Genomic DNA, 12,649 nt, shown 5'->3' with positions numbered 1-12,649 from the left:
CTAGATGGATTTTTTTCCATAAATGTAGCCAATGTATTATTAAAGTAAAAGCTCTTAGCCTCTTGTATTTTAGCTCTTAATTTAGACTTCAACGTGTTGAATAAAGAAACATTTTCCTTACACTCGGAATGACTATGCTGACGTAGCCGCTTAATGCGACGAGTGAGTTGAATTATTTCTCTATTATACCAAGGGTGTCCTTGGTTCCGTTTAATACATCTTTGGGGCACGTACTTTGACAGGCATTCACGGACAATGTCACAAAATTTAAGGAGCAGTGTGTCTACATTGCAAAGTTCACTACAGTAAATTTAGTTTTAATTATACTTACACGGAAGTTGTGTCAATATTAGATGCTAGGTGACTACGTAAGCATCAATCTGAATTGATTGCGACATGGTTTTTGCGCAGCTTCCCCCGTGCTAATGGGAGCCTGCAGAGATTAACAAATGGCACGTGTTCTCAAGTGCTAGGCACACTTTCTTTAGCACGCGGAAAAATCGAGCGTGTCGCGAGAATTGAAATTGATGTTTTTAATTCACTGTAGCACTCAATGTTCACATATGGAAGCGTTATGTTTAATTACAGTGATGAAAAAGGCTTAGTTAATTCATTACAAATGAGATCATTAGGAAAAAATACAAGAAAGCGAGACGCTTCTCCAGCTTGCTGCTAACGGCATGCAATTGGCTTCATCGGCATAGAAATTTTAATGTTCTTAGAGGGAGAGAGAAAAATAACTTTTATTTATATTGCCGGCAGATTGGTGGGGGGGCCAACCCCGCCTAGATGGCGGCCAGAAGCCCTTGAGCTCCAGCGGCATCCTCGGCCTGCTGGACAATTCGTCTGGACAGTTGGTCTTCGGGGGCCGACCTGAGCACCACGGTCTCCCACTGCTTCCGATTTAATGTTCTTAGTCTTATTTTCTACATTTGGTGCATGGTAGCTGGGGCCAATTTTATCGAATCGTGTGGTGACCGGCTCATTGTGAGCAATAGACCTGTATTGTCCAGTTTTGTGTTCTGGCATTGGTCGTTTCAACTAATGATGCGTCGACTGCTGCGAGACGCCACCTGCTAGCCGATAGAGCGGCGGAGGTGTGGCCCGAATAAGCGCAGTGACCACGGGGAAGTTTCGCCTGTGGCCATGCGACATTCAGCATGAAATACGGCGGCAGCGTGAGTACGCACGCGGATTTTACCGTAACGATTTCAGGCGCATGATCTGCCTAATGGCCGTGGGTGGCAGCGGGAACCACGAAGCGGGCTTCTAATTGCTTTATATTGAAAAACACTGTCGACATACCGGACATTCTGTCTACGCCTAATAAAGATATTATGATGCTTGACCAGCCGGCTCGATAAACGCGCTTGACTGTCAGTTTTGACGCAACAATGGCGTCACGGGGCGTTCACGCGCCGCCTTCGTCCGAGCGTCGCGACCTCACACGCGCTATTAATGTGGGTGGGCTCCACCGCGTTGAGCGTTCTTCTGCTCCTTTGTCATTTAAAATTCTGGCCAATTCCCGCTGTTGGTTCAAATGAGCTGTTTTTGTTAAAACGGACGTTTGGTCGAGTTGGTAAGCCATACAGAGATTTTTTCGCTAGCAACATTAATCATTGGCAAAGAGGAATTCGTTCCGATCAGAGCTTGTCTCCCCCATTTCACGATTTACTCTTTTGCAGTGGACAGGAAACGAGAGAAAACCAATTTGGTTCGTCGTAACAGCACGGAGGCGATCGTGGGGCTCCAAAACGCCAAACGAGTGGAGTGGGTGCCGATGCACAAGAAACGCTAATAATGCAGTCACGACTTCCACCCAAACAAGTGCGTCCCCCCGCAGCCAAGGTCGGCGGCGTTTCGCTGGCGGCCGCAAATAGCAGCACGCCCCTTCTACCAAACGCTCCTTCGACGCGCATTCGGCAAAAGAAGCAGTTTTCCTTAAGGCGCCCCTCGAGTTCAAGGCCCACGGAGTCGCCGCGTATTTGCTCGCTTCAACGCCTCCGTATGTTAGCAGAACAGCGTGCGAGCTTGGAACACAAATCTGACTTCTGAGGACAAAAACGAAGCTTTCGTATCCTCTCAGGTTACCTGGCGTTGCTGCTGGTCCTGCTTGCGCGCGCCTCAGGGTTTCTTGCAACACCGTCAGATGGCGCTTGCACCTCCGCGTTCAATTCAATAACACAGAACACAGATAAAAATAAAAGGCAAAATAAAAATCTGAGCTTGGTGGCAACTGCCGTCACCCCGTTTCAAAGGGGACGCTCCTACCTTCCATCCATCCATCCATCACGTGGGGCTAATGTCTGTGGACGGGTGAATTTAGGTTTGAAATTTAGTGTCAGAATATCAGGTGTTATGGTATTCGATGAAAACAGGGAACAGAGAGTTGCAATACCGGGCCAGGAAATACCTCGGGTCATCATCATCATCATCAGTCTAGTTAGGCCCACTGCAGGGCAAAGGCCTCTCCCATACTTCTCCAACTACCCCGGTCATGTACTAATTGTGGTCATGTTGTCCCTGCAAACGTCTTAATGTCATCCGCCCACGTAACTTTCTGCCGCCCCCTGCTACGCTTCCCTTCCCTTGGAATCCAGTCCGTAACCCTTAATGACCATCGGTTATCTTCCCTCCTCATTACATGTCCGGCCCATGCCCATTTCTTTTTCTTGATTTCAACTAAGATGTCATTTACCCGCGTTTGTTGCCTCACCCAATCTGCTCTTTTCTTATCCCTTAACGTTACACCCATCATTCTTCTTTCCATAGCTCGTTGCGTCGTCCTCAATTTCAGCAGAACCCTTTTCGTAAGCCTCCAGGTTTCTGCCCCATATGTGAGTACTGGTAAGACACAGCTGTTATACACTTTCCTTTTGAGGGATAATGGCAACCTGCTGTTCATGATTTGAGAATGCCTGCCAAACGCACCCCAGCCCATTCTTATTTTTCTGGTTATTTCAGTCTCATGATCCGGATCCGTGGTAACTACCTGCCCTAAGTAGATGTATTCCCTTACCACTTCCAGTGCCTCGCTACCTATCGTAAACTGCTGTTCTCTTCCGAGACTGTTAAACATTACTTGAGTTTTCTGCAGATTAATTTTCAGACCCACCCTTCTGCTTTGCCTCTCCAGGTCAGAGAGCATGCATTGCAATTGGTCCCCTGAGTTACTAAGCAAGGCAATATCATCAGCGAATCGCAAGTTGCTAAGGTATTCTCCATCAACTGTTATCCCCAATTCTTCCCACTCCAGGTCTCTGAACACCTCCTGTAAACATGCTGTGAATAACATTGGAGAGATCGTATCTCCCTGTCTGACACCTTTCTTTATTGGGATTTTGTTGCTTTCTTTGTGGAGGACTACGGTGGCTGTGGAGCCGCTATAGATATCTTCCAGTATTTTTACATATGGCTCATCTATACCCTGATTCCGTAACGCCTCCATGACTGCTGAGGTTTCGACTGAATCAAACGCTTTCTCGTAATCAATGAAAGCTATATAAAAGGGTTGGTTATATTCTGCACATTTCTCTATCACTTGATTGATAGTGTGAATATGGTCTATTGTAGAGTACCCTTGGCGGAATCCTGCCTGGTCCTTTGGCTGACGGAAGTCTAAGGTGTTCATGATTCTATTTGCAATTACCTTAGTAAATACTTTGTAGGCAACGGACAGTAAGCTGATCGGCCTATAATTTTTCAAGTCCTTGGCGTGCCATTTCTTATGGATTAGGATTATGTTAGCGTTCTTCCAAGATTCCGGTACGCTCGAAGTCATGAGGCATTGCGTGTACAGGGTGGCCAGTTTCTCTAGAACAATCTGACCACCATCCTTCAACAAATCTGCTGTTACCTGATCCTCCCCAGCTGCCTTCCCCCTTTGCATAGCTCCTAAGGCTTTCTTTACTTCTGGCGTTACCTGTGGGATTTCGAATTCCTCTAGGCTATTCTCTCTTCCACTATCGTCGTGGGTGCCCCTGGTACTGTATAAATCTCTATAGAACTCCTCAGCCACTTGAACTATCTCATCCATATTAGTAACGATGTTGCCGGCTTTGTCTCTTAACGCACACATCTGATTCTTGCCTATTCCTAGTTTCTTCTTCACTGCTTTTAGGCTTCCTCCATTCCTGAGAGCATGTTCAATTCTATCCATATTATACTTCCCGATGTCCGCTGTCTTACGCTTGTTGATTAACTTGGAAAGTTCTGCCAGTTCTATTCTAGCTGTAGGGTTAGAGGCTTTCATACATTGGCGTTTCTTGCTCAGATCTTTCGTCTCCTGCGATAGCTTACTGGTTTCCTGTCTAACGGCGTTACCACCGACTTCTATTGCGCACTCCTTAATGATACCCATGGGATTGTCGTTCATTGCTTCAACACTAAGGCCCCCTTCCTGAGTTAAAGCCGAATACCTGTTCTGTAGCTTGATCCGGAATTCCTCTAGTTTCCCTCTTACCGCTAACTCATTGATTGGCTTCTTGTGTACCAGTTTCTTCCACTCCCTCCTCAAGTCTAGGCTAATTCGAGTTCTTACCATCCTATGGTAACTGCCGCGTACCTTGCCGAGCACGTCTACATCTTGTATGATGCCAGGGTTCGCGCAGAGTATGAAGTCGATTTGATTTCTAGTCTCACCATTCGGGCTCCTCCATGTCCACTTTCGGCTAACCCGCTTGCGGAAAAAGGTATTCATTATCCGTATATTATTCTGGTCTGCAAACTCTACTAATAACTCTCCTCTGCTATTCCTAGAGCCTATGCCATATTCCCCCACTGACTTGTCTCTAGCCTGCTTCTTGCCTACCCTGGCATTGAAGTCGCCCATCAGTATAGTGTATTTTGTTTTGACTTTACCCATCGCCGATTCCACGTCTTCATAAAAGCTTTCGACTTCCTAGTCATCATGACTGCATGTAAGGGCATAGACTTGTACCACCTTCAATTTGTACCTCTTATTAAGTTTCACAACAAGACCTGCCACCCTCTCGTTAATGCTATAGAATTCCTGTATGTTACCAGCTATTTCCTTATTAATCAGGAATCCGACTCCTAGTTCTCGTCTCTCCGCTAAGCCCCGGTAGCACAGTACGTGCCCGCTTTTTAGCACTGTATATGCTTCTTTTGTCGTGCTAACCTCACTGAGCCCTATTATATCCCATTCACTACCCTCTAATTCCTGCAATAACACTGCTAGACTCGCCTGACTAGATAACGTTCTGACGTTAAACGTTGCCAGGTTCAGATTCCAATGGCGGCCTGCCCGGAGCCAGGTATTCTTTGCACCTTCTGCTGCGTCACAGATCTGACCGCCGCCGTGGTCAGTTGCTTCGCAGCTACTGTGGACTGAGGGCCGGGGCTTGATTGTTGTATTCATATAGGAGGTTGTGGCCAAGTACTGCACCAGGGTGGCCAATCCTGCTCTCGTGAGAGAGTGCGTTACCGGTTCTGGTCACCGGGATCAGGCCGCACTCCAGGCCTGTTTGTGCAATTTTCTCAACACACGGTTTTTTTTATTTTCCAGTGGAGAATTGCGCGGCACCGGGATTTGAACCACGGTCCTCTTGCACGGGGGGCGGATACTCTACCGTCCCCGCAGGAGTTAAATTAAAAAATTAAATTGTGGGGTTTTACGTGACAAAACCACTTTCTGATTATGAGGCACGCCGTAGTGGAGGACTCCGGACATTTCGACCACCTGGGGTTCTTTAACGTGCACCTAATTCTAAGTACACGGGTGTTTTCGCATTTCGCCCCCATCGAAATGCGGCCGCCGTGGCCGGGATCCGATCCCGCGACCTCGTGCTCAGCAGTCTAAAACCATAGCCACTGAGCAACCACGGCGGGTCCCGCAGGAGTTGTACGCCTCATTTAACCTACAGTGGTGCCCTATTTGATCAGTCAAGGTGGACCAATCTGAGTTCGGTTATACTGCACGGATGGCACTCGGCTAGAGAACCAGGTATTTATGACCTGCACATGTGTGGCCATACATAATTGAGGATTTATATAATTTTTAGGAGGGTTCCCGTACAGTGATAAAATAAAGGAAAAGACATTAGAAGGAAAGAAAAAAAAAGGGGGGGGGAAAGGAACATAACAGGTGATTTGAACTCGTGACCCTTGGATGTTGGCCGGAAAAATAACTCAGTTGGTTCGTCAGGCCCCAGGTTACTTTCAAGCGCCATAGCTCCTGCTCCGAGCCTCATACTTACGTGGAAAGGGACTGATGTTGTCCGCGATAGTCGATTTTTGCCTTTTGATTCCGAGTGGTTGGAAGGCATACTTTCTTGGAAAAATGGCCGCCCGAGGAGAAGAGCGAACTCGAGCGGCTTTAGAGACTACGAAAACTGCGTTAGAATATTTAGACTTGAGGGAAACCTTCGTTAACAAACTATAACACGGTAATCAGCACTCGAATACGACGAGAGAAATTATTTAGACGTGGAAAATTCCCTTGAAATAAATATGGTTTGCGAGACAAATGCTTGTAAGTATTGAACCTCTTAAAAGATGAGGGGGAATTTGCGCTCACCGAGAGGGCATCGTCCGCACGAGACCACCACCAGGCACCTTACTGAGACGTGGAGGGCTCCGCGGCCGGAACAAAGCCTCCCTTCTCCGCCGGCCAAGAGGGGAAAACGCGCTTTCCGATCGCTCAAGGTTGCGCGGACATAGTATAACTCTAGCGTCTAGGAAAAGCTTAAACAGGTGCGAGGGCGGCACGCATAGCGTTGGAAGCTAGCCGCCAGAATAACTATCTCAAGGGACTGCTGCTGGCGAGGGCGAAATACCTTCGTGTAATTATAATAACCCTAATAGGACTATTTTCGAACGAAAAAGAGGAAACGGCCCAGAGGGCTATACTACGAGAGCTATGACTGATAATTTTCCATATATATATATATATACACATACATACATACATACATATATATATATATATATATATGTGTGTGTATTAATCTCATCTATAGGATATATATATATATGTATGTATGTATGTATATATATATATATATATATATATATATTAATCTCATCTATAGGATCGCATGCGCGCGCTGTTGCTTTGTCTCTGCGTGTAGTAGTTAAGAGAGCCAGTTTAAGGGCGGAGAAGAAGGAAGGAAAGAAAAGTCTCTGAACCAAAATTGCAGTGCCGTGGTTTCAAAGCACACCCGTGGTAGAGAAACGGAAGGCGATATAACCGTGCGTGGCCATGATGCGCACACGACAAACTGCCTTAAAATATTTAGACTTGAGGGAAAGCTTCGTTAACAAACGATAGCACAGCAATCAGCACTTGTATATAATTATAACCCGAATAATAATTGTAAATATTCATCTCATCTATGGGATTTACTGCGCGCGCTGTTGCTTTGTCTCTGCGTGTAGTATGCAAATACCTTGGTATATCGATAAACGAAGGCAATAGATACATGGAAAACCGGAAAAAACAATAACAGTTAAGGGGAAGTGAAATGCAGCCATACTGAAGCACATAGCGCTATGGGGATACAATAGGTACGAGGTGCTCCGGAGTATGTGGAAAGGTGTAATGGTTGCAGGACTTACTTTTGGAAATGCGGTTGTTTCCTTGAAATCAGGGGTACAATCAGGGCTCGACGGGAACCAAAGGTCAGTAGGTCGCCTTGCATTGGGCGCTCACGGGAAGACTACAAATGAAGCTGTGCAGGGGGATATGGGCTGGACTAGTTTTGAAGTGAGGGAAGCTCGCAGTAAGATTGCTTATGAAGAGCGACTGAGGAATATGGAACAAAGTAAATGGGCTGGGAGAGTGTTGAGATATCTGTACAGGAAAAACATTGATTGCCAGCAGAGGAAAGGAACTAGGAGCTTACCGGCTAGTATGCGGCCTGTAGGGTGAGGTACACAGCTACAAATACGTTAAGCAGAAAATCAGAGAGGCTGAAATCTCATGGGTGGCGACAACGGAAAGCAAACGTGCCATGAGTAACAACTCAAGTAGAAAAAGCGAAATCAGGAAAGAAACAATTTATGATAACTAAAAGGGAGGCTCATTACATTTCGTAGCGAGATCGAGATGCCTTAGAGCACGCACCTGTAAAGCGAGACATAAGGAAGAAGAAGCGTGTGCTTGCTGCGGTAAAGCTAGGGAAACAATGGAGAATGTTTCATTAGAATGTGAAGACATCTGCCCAATGGTCGATTTAGGCACTACTGGCTTCCTTGAAGCCCTTGAGTTCAGTGAGAGCAGAGGAAACGTATGTATGTCTGCAATAGATAATAGTAAGAGGCGATTGTAAGATTGGTGGAAGAAAAGCAGGGAAACGACAAAAAGCAGAGACGTGCAAGAGCAAAGCTCCCAATAGGGGGTCAGGAAATTTGGTTGTGGGAGTTCATCGCGTTTCTTTTTTTCTTTTTTTTAACCTGGCTAGGACAATAGGCCGTATAATAGCAAGAGCTTGGTGGCGCAACCAACCACCTCGTTCCAGAGGTGATGCTCATAACATCCATCAATACATCCATCCATCCATGAGACAGGCGTGAAATTTCGTGGCGAATTGACATGCTTTTCAGGGCTCCGTGGAGGCGACGAAATCATAAGATTTTGTGCATGCTTTGAGCTTGCTTCTGTTATTGATTTGCTGGTTTTTTTGCTTTTAAATAATAATTCGGTAGTCTTCCTTTTCTTCTCTCTCTCTCTCTTTTCGAGTGCGCGGGTGTATTTATTGTACATTTGGTTTTGCAGGATAGTCAGAGCGTCCTTTCGCGCCTCGTGCTTCAACACGTAACCAGGTGGGACGGTAAGTTTTTATAGCCTTTAAATAGTAGCTTGCAAGTGGCAAGACTAATAGCTATTAGTGGTTTTACTGTGTGTGCTTTGGTATCGGGAATATTGCTTTAGTAGGAAAGTGAGAGCCGGGCCGCGTGGCTGAACACATGCGAAAACATGTCGTACTTCACTCATGTGCGGCATTGATTTGCTTTTGAAACATCGGTGAGAATTACTTTGCGACATTTTAAGGATTTAGAGCCTGTGCGTATCGGTTTTTGCCAGAAGTCACGTGCTGTGCATTATTATAGTATTATAGTACTATAGTATTCAGAAAAAGTCGTGCAATACGTGACAAGAAAGCCGGGAAAGCGTGCAGTAAGCGGGGGTGTCTCTCACGGTAGATGGCTGGACGAATGAGAATGGAGAGGGAATCGATTCAATCGGCACACAGTGTGATGTCGATGCTAGGCTGAAGAAAATGGCTTTCCAGGAAGAGCTTTTTAAACAGGTAGAATTAAGAGCTCAAAAATAAGGTAAATAGGGAGCGCGGTGCACGGGAAGGTAGTGGAAGAAAGATTTGAAAGATCCGAGGAAAAGGTGAACAGTGCCGCCATTGTGAACGAGAACGGTCGGAACAATAGAACGCAGTCCTCTGGCGTAGAGGGAGTGTCAGCAAAGCAAGTGGAATGCATGCAGCATGTGGAGGAGGTAGCTGAAAGGAGCGCCACCTACCTTGAGGCCACCACACACAAAAAGCTGGAGCGCAGGGGTCAGTTCCCCTCGTCGAGTCCGAATCACGCGAAAAAGGACAAAGGGAAGCAGGGAGAGGTAGGAGAAATTGAAATGGTGCTTATCGCCGGTGACTGAAACCTAGCTAAGTACTCACAAGCAATTGTGGAGAGGGTGAAATGCGATAAAAGAGTGGCGGTGGGGCCATTTCTAGAGCAAGCACTGGGTTCTGTCATGGAGCGAGCAAAAGCAAAGCTCGCGGAAGATGCGCACGTACACAACCATGTCATAGTCGCAGGTGGGCTAAATGACGTCCTAATCAGGAAAGGGCCAGGACTAGCCCAGCCCTTGGCGAAGGGGGTGGAAGACTGGCGCGAACTGTCCCCTCAGGTGCAGATCGGAGTGGGCACGGTGCCAGAGGTACGTGATGGTCACGAACAAAGAGTCGTACTGGCTGCTAATGAGTGCTATGGAAAATGAGTCGAGAGTAAAGTTGCGAGGTTCTCGAAGTAAACAGGGAGGTGAGAAGGTGTGGTGGTTTGGAACGAGACGGGATGCACTTCAATCACAGGCTTGCACGAAAAGTGGGCTTGCGACTTGCTGGTCACGCTGTTGCTTTCTTTAGGGGGCCCACGGGCGCACAGGAGGCCAGAGTAAGTAGCAATGAAGAAGGTCCCCTAAGGGAGCTTCAGCATAGCATCGTCGTCAATAACAGAAAAAGGAGGACAGCAAGAAAGTGAGCTTGCCATGCCATAGGCTACATAAACATGCAGGGCGGGAGCAGAAATAAAAAGTGGGCAGATATTGAGGAGCAGTTAAATAAAGAACAAATAGGGGGGTATGCGGTTACAGCGACGCACCTTAGGCACTCGGAAGAGCCGCCAGTGATTGCGAATTATGTTTGGGAAGGATGCCACATAACTAAGTCGTAAAGAAAGGGACTGGGAGTCGGAATGCCCATCCATCAGGGAGCCAAATGGAAAAGAGTAAATTCACAATGTCAAGAGCATCTTTGGTTATCAGGTACAATGAGTGGGAAAGAAACTTGGCTGGGAGTTACGTATTTGTGGACCGGAATAAATTGCACAGAGAAGAATAAAGAGTTAGTGGAATGCATAAGCGCTGATATTAGGGGTTCCGGCAATGATGCAGGAATTATTCTATTGGGTGACATGAAGGCTCACATACTAGTTTTAGATGGTTATGCCGACAACAACGGGAAGTCAATGCTAGACCTTTGTGAGCAACATATCCTTGTTATTGCGAATACAGGGCCTAAGTGTGAAGGGCAGATCACAGGGGAAATGGGAACCGGCAATCGCCCAATGATTACTGGCTGATGACAGAAGGAATCTCTAATTACTTTGTTTAGCGCAAAACAACAGACACAAGAAAGACGACCCTCAGGAGAAGGCGTTACTCTCAACTGACATCATTTTGTTGCGTCCCTCCTTTATAGACAGCAGAATCTAGAGGAAGATGCGCAGTGAGCACCATGTGCAGGAACCACCAACATCCGATCACAAGAGCGCACTCATGCGACAGAATAAAAAAAAACATATTCAGCACTGTACAAGATAAAAGAATGCACACTAATGAACTGTGACGCCAATGACTGTGTGAAGAAAGCTTCCGATAACTCTCGGGTGGTGGTATCACGGCTCTTTTTCAAAATCGTTGTATCACGAAACATGGCTTTGCGCTTGCATATTTCCCAATTTTGAGCCAATTAGGAACCTGTGCCTGTTGGTATGGATAGCTCATGTTCTCTAAGACGCTCGTTAACACAGCGGCCTGACTGCCGTACATACACTTTGCCACAAGCCAACGGAATCTTATATACCACACCAATGCTGCAATCTAAAAACTTGGCGCGGTTGTTTTTATAATCTGGTTCATTACTTGTTTTAGGAATACGGCTGCACAACATTGACAGTTTCTGAGGAGCAGCAAACACTACCGGAATTCGGTATCTAGTGACGATATTCTTTAGATTGTGAGCCACTCTATGGCAATACGGCACGACTTCAGAGCTCTTCTTTTGTGTAACACAGTTTCTTCTGCGCCGCTTCCTTTCAGCTTCTGAAGCAAAACCTCACAAACTGACGTCACTGCCACACTTGGGTAACGCGCAGCCTGCAGCCTATTTAACTGTGCAATGAAACTCTGGTTCGTAGTGTGATGACAGGATTTCATTAACGAAGAGTCTAGACACATCAAAGCAATGGCGCGTTTCACAATCTTTGAGTGGGCAGACGCGTAAGGTAAATGTTTCTTACGCGCACCTGACGAGTACCTCCAACAGGCGTGACCTGTTGGCAAGGATAGCTGCAAATCTAAACGTGGAAGTCTACCATCCCTAGATAGCTCATGTGTGAAAGTAAAACCTTTGTCATTGTCATTGCCATTGTCATTCGTTGTTTTGCGCTAAACAAAGAAATTATGGATTCGCACCAACTAGCCCGCCAACGCATTGTGCTGGAAAGAAGCAAATCATGATAAGTTGAGAGAAATGGTCATTGAAGAGGAAGGGTATAGCAACATAGCAAGTGTCCATAATTTTGAATATGGTTGGGAAAGACAGCAAGTAGTGCAAAATGGCCAGCCCATATTTGAACGCTGAACAAGTAACAAATATAGTCACTAGAGTCAAGGAAGAACTTGGCAAATGTCCAACTAAACAGGGGGAATACAGTGAGCGTCTCAGTAAAAAGAAATACGTAAAAAGAAACAACATGTTCGTTGGAAAGGAAAAAGGAAACTGAAAAGATGGTGGAGCAGGGAGATACGAGAAGCGATCGCCGAACGACAGAAAGCATCTCGAGAGCACAGGCAGGCAAAGAAGGCGCAGTTGCCGCAGGGTGAAGCAGCCAGTAAATGGTAAATATACCTGGAGGAAAAGTCTATGGTTCAAATACTGGTGCAAGCAAAGATAAAAAGTGAAAGTGAACGTTGGTTGTCAGAAATACGTGAGAGAAAGAAGGCCGCACCTAGAATATTCTGCAACAACATAAAATTATTAGTCAGGAAGTCCCCAACAATACAACAACATATCCCAGACGAAGACGGCAACACACTGGAAAGAGATAGCGGCATCAAATTAGGGAAAATTAACAGCCTAAACTTTCCAAGGGAATGACGAGGTTGTATTTAAAG

At 46.1% G+C, this 12,649-nt stretch overlaps 1 protein-coding gene across 2 annotated transcripts in view; it reads left to right on the top strand.

Annotated features, from left to right (window-relative positions):
* The window catches only part of LOC142590681 (uncharacterized), a 344,046-nt gene that overhangs the window by 20,092 nt on the left and 311,305 nt on the right, over positions 1-12,649 (top strand). Inside the window, exon 2 of one of the 2 annotated variants that reach the window (XM_075703097.1) lies at positions 8,738-8,792. The exons of the other annotated variant lie outside the window; for it this stretch is intronic. The gene's annotated coding sequence lies outside the window, so the exon portion shown is untranslated. The remainder of the gene's footprint in view (positions 1-8,737; positions 8,793-12,649) is intronic. 2 annotated transcript variants of the gene reach the window in all.

Source organism: Dermacentor variabilis, chromosome 8, assembly GCF_050947875.1.
Source record: "Dermacentor variabilis isolate Ectoservices chromosome 8, ASM5094787v1, whole genome shotgun sequence".
NCBI classification, from domain to species: Eukaryota; Metazoa; Arthropoda; class Arachnida; order Ixodida; family Ixodidae; genus Dermacentor; species Dermacentor variabilis.
The sequence above is the reverse complement of the archived record's forward strand: the minus strand, read 5'-3'. Positions and strand labels throughout refer to the sequence as shown.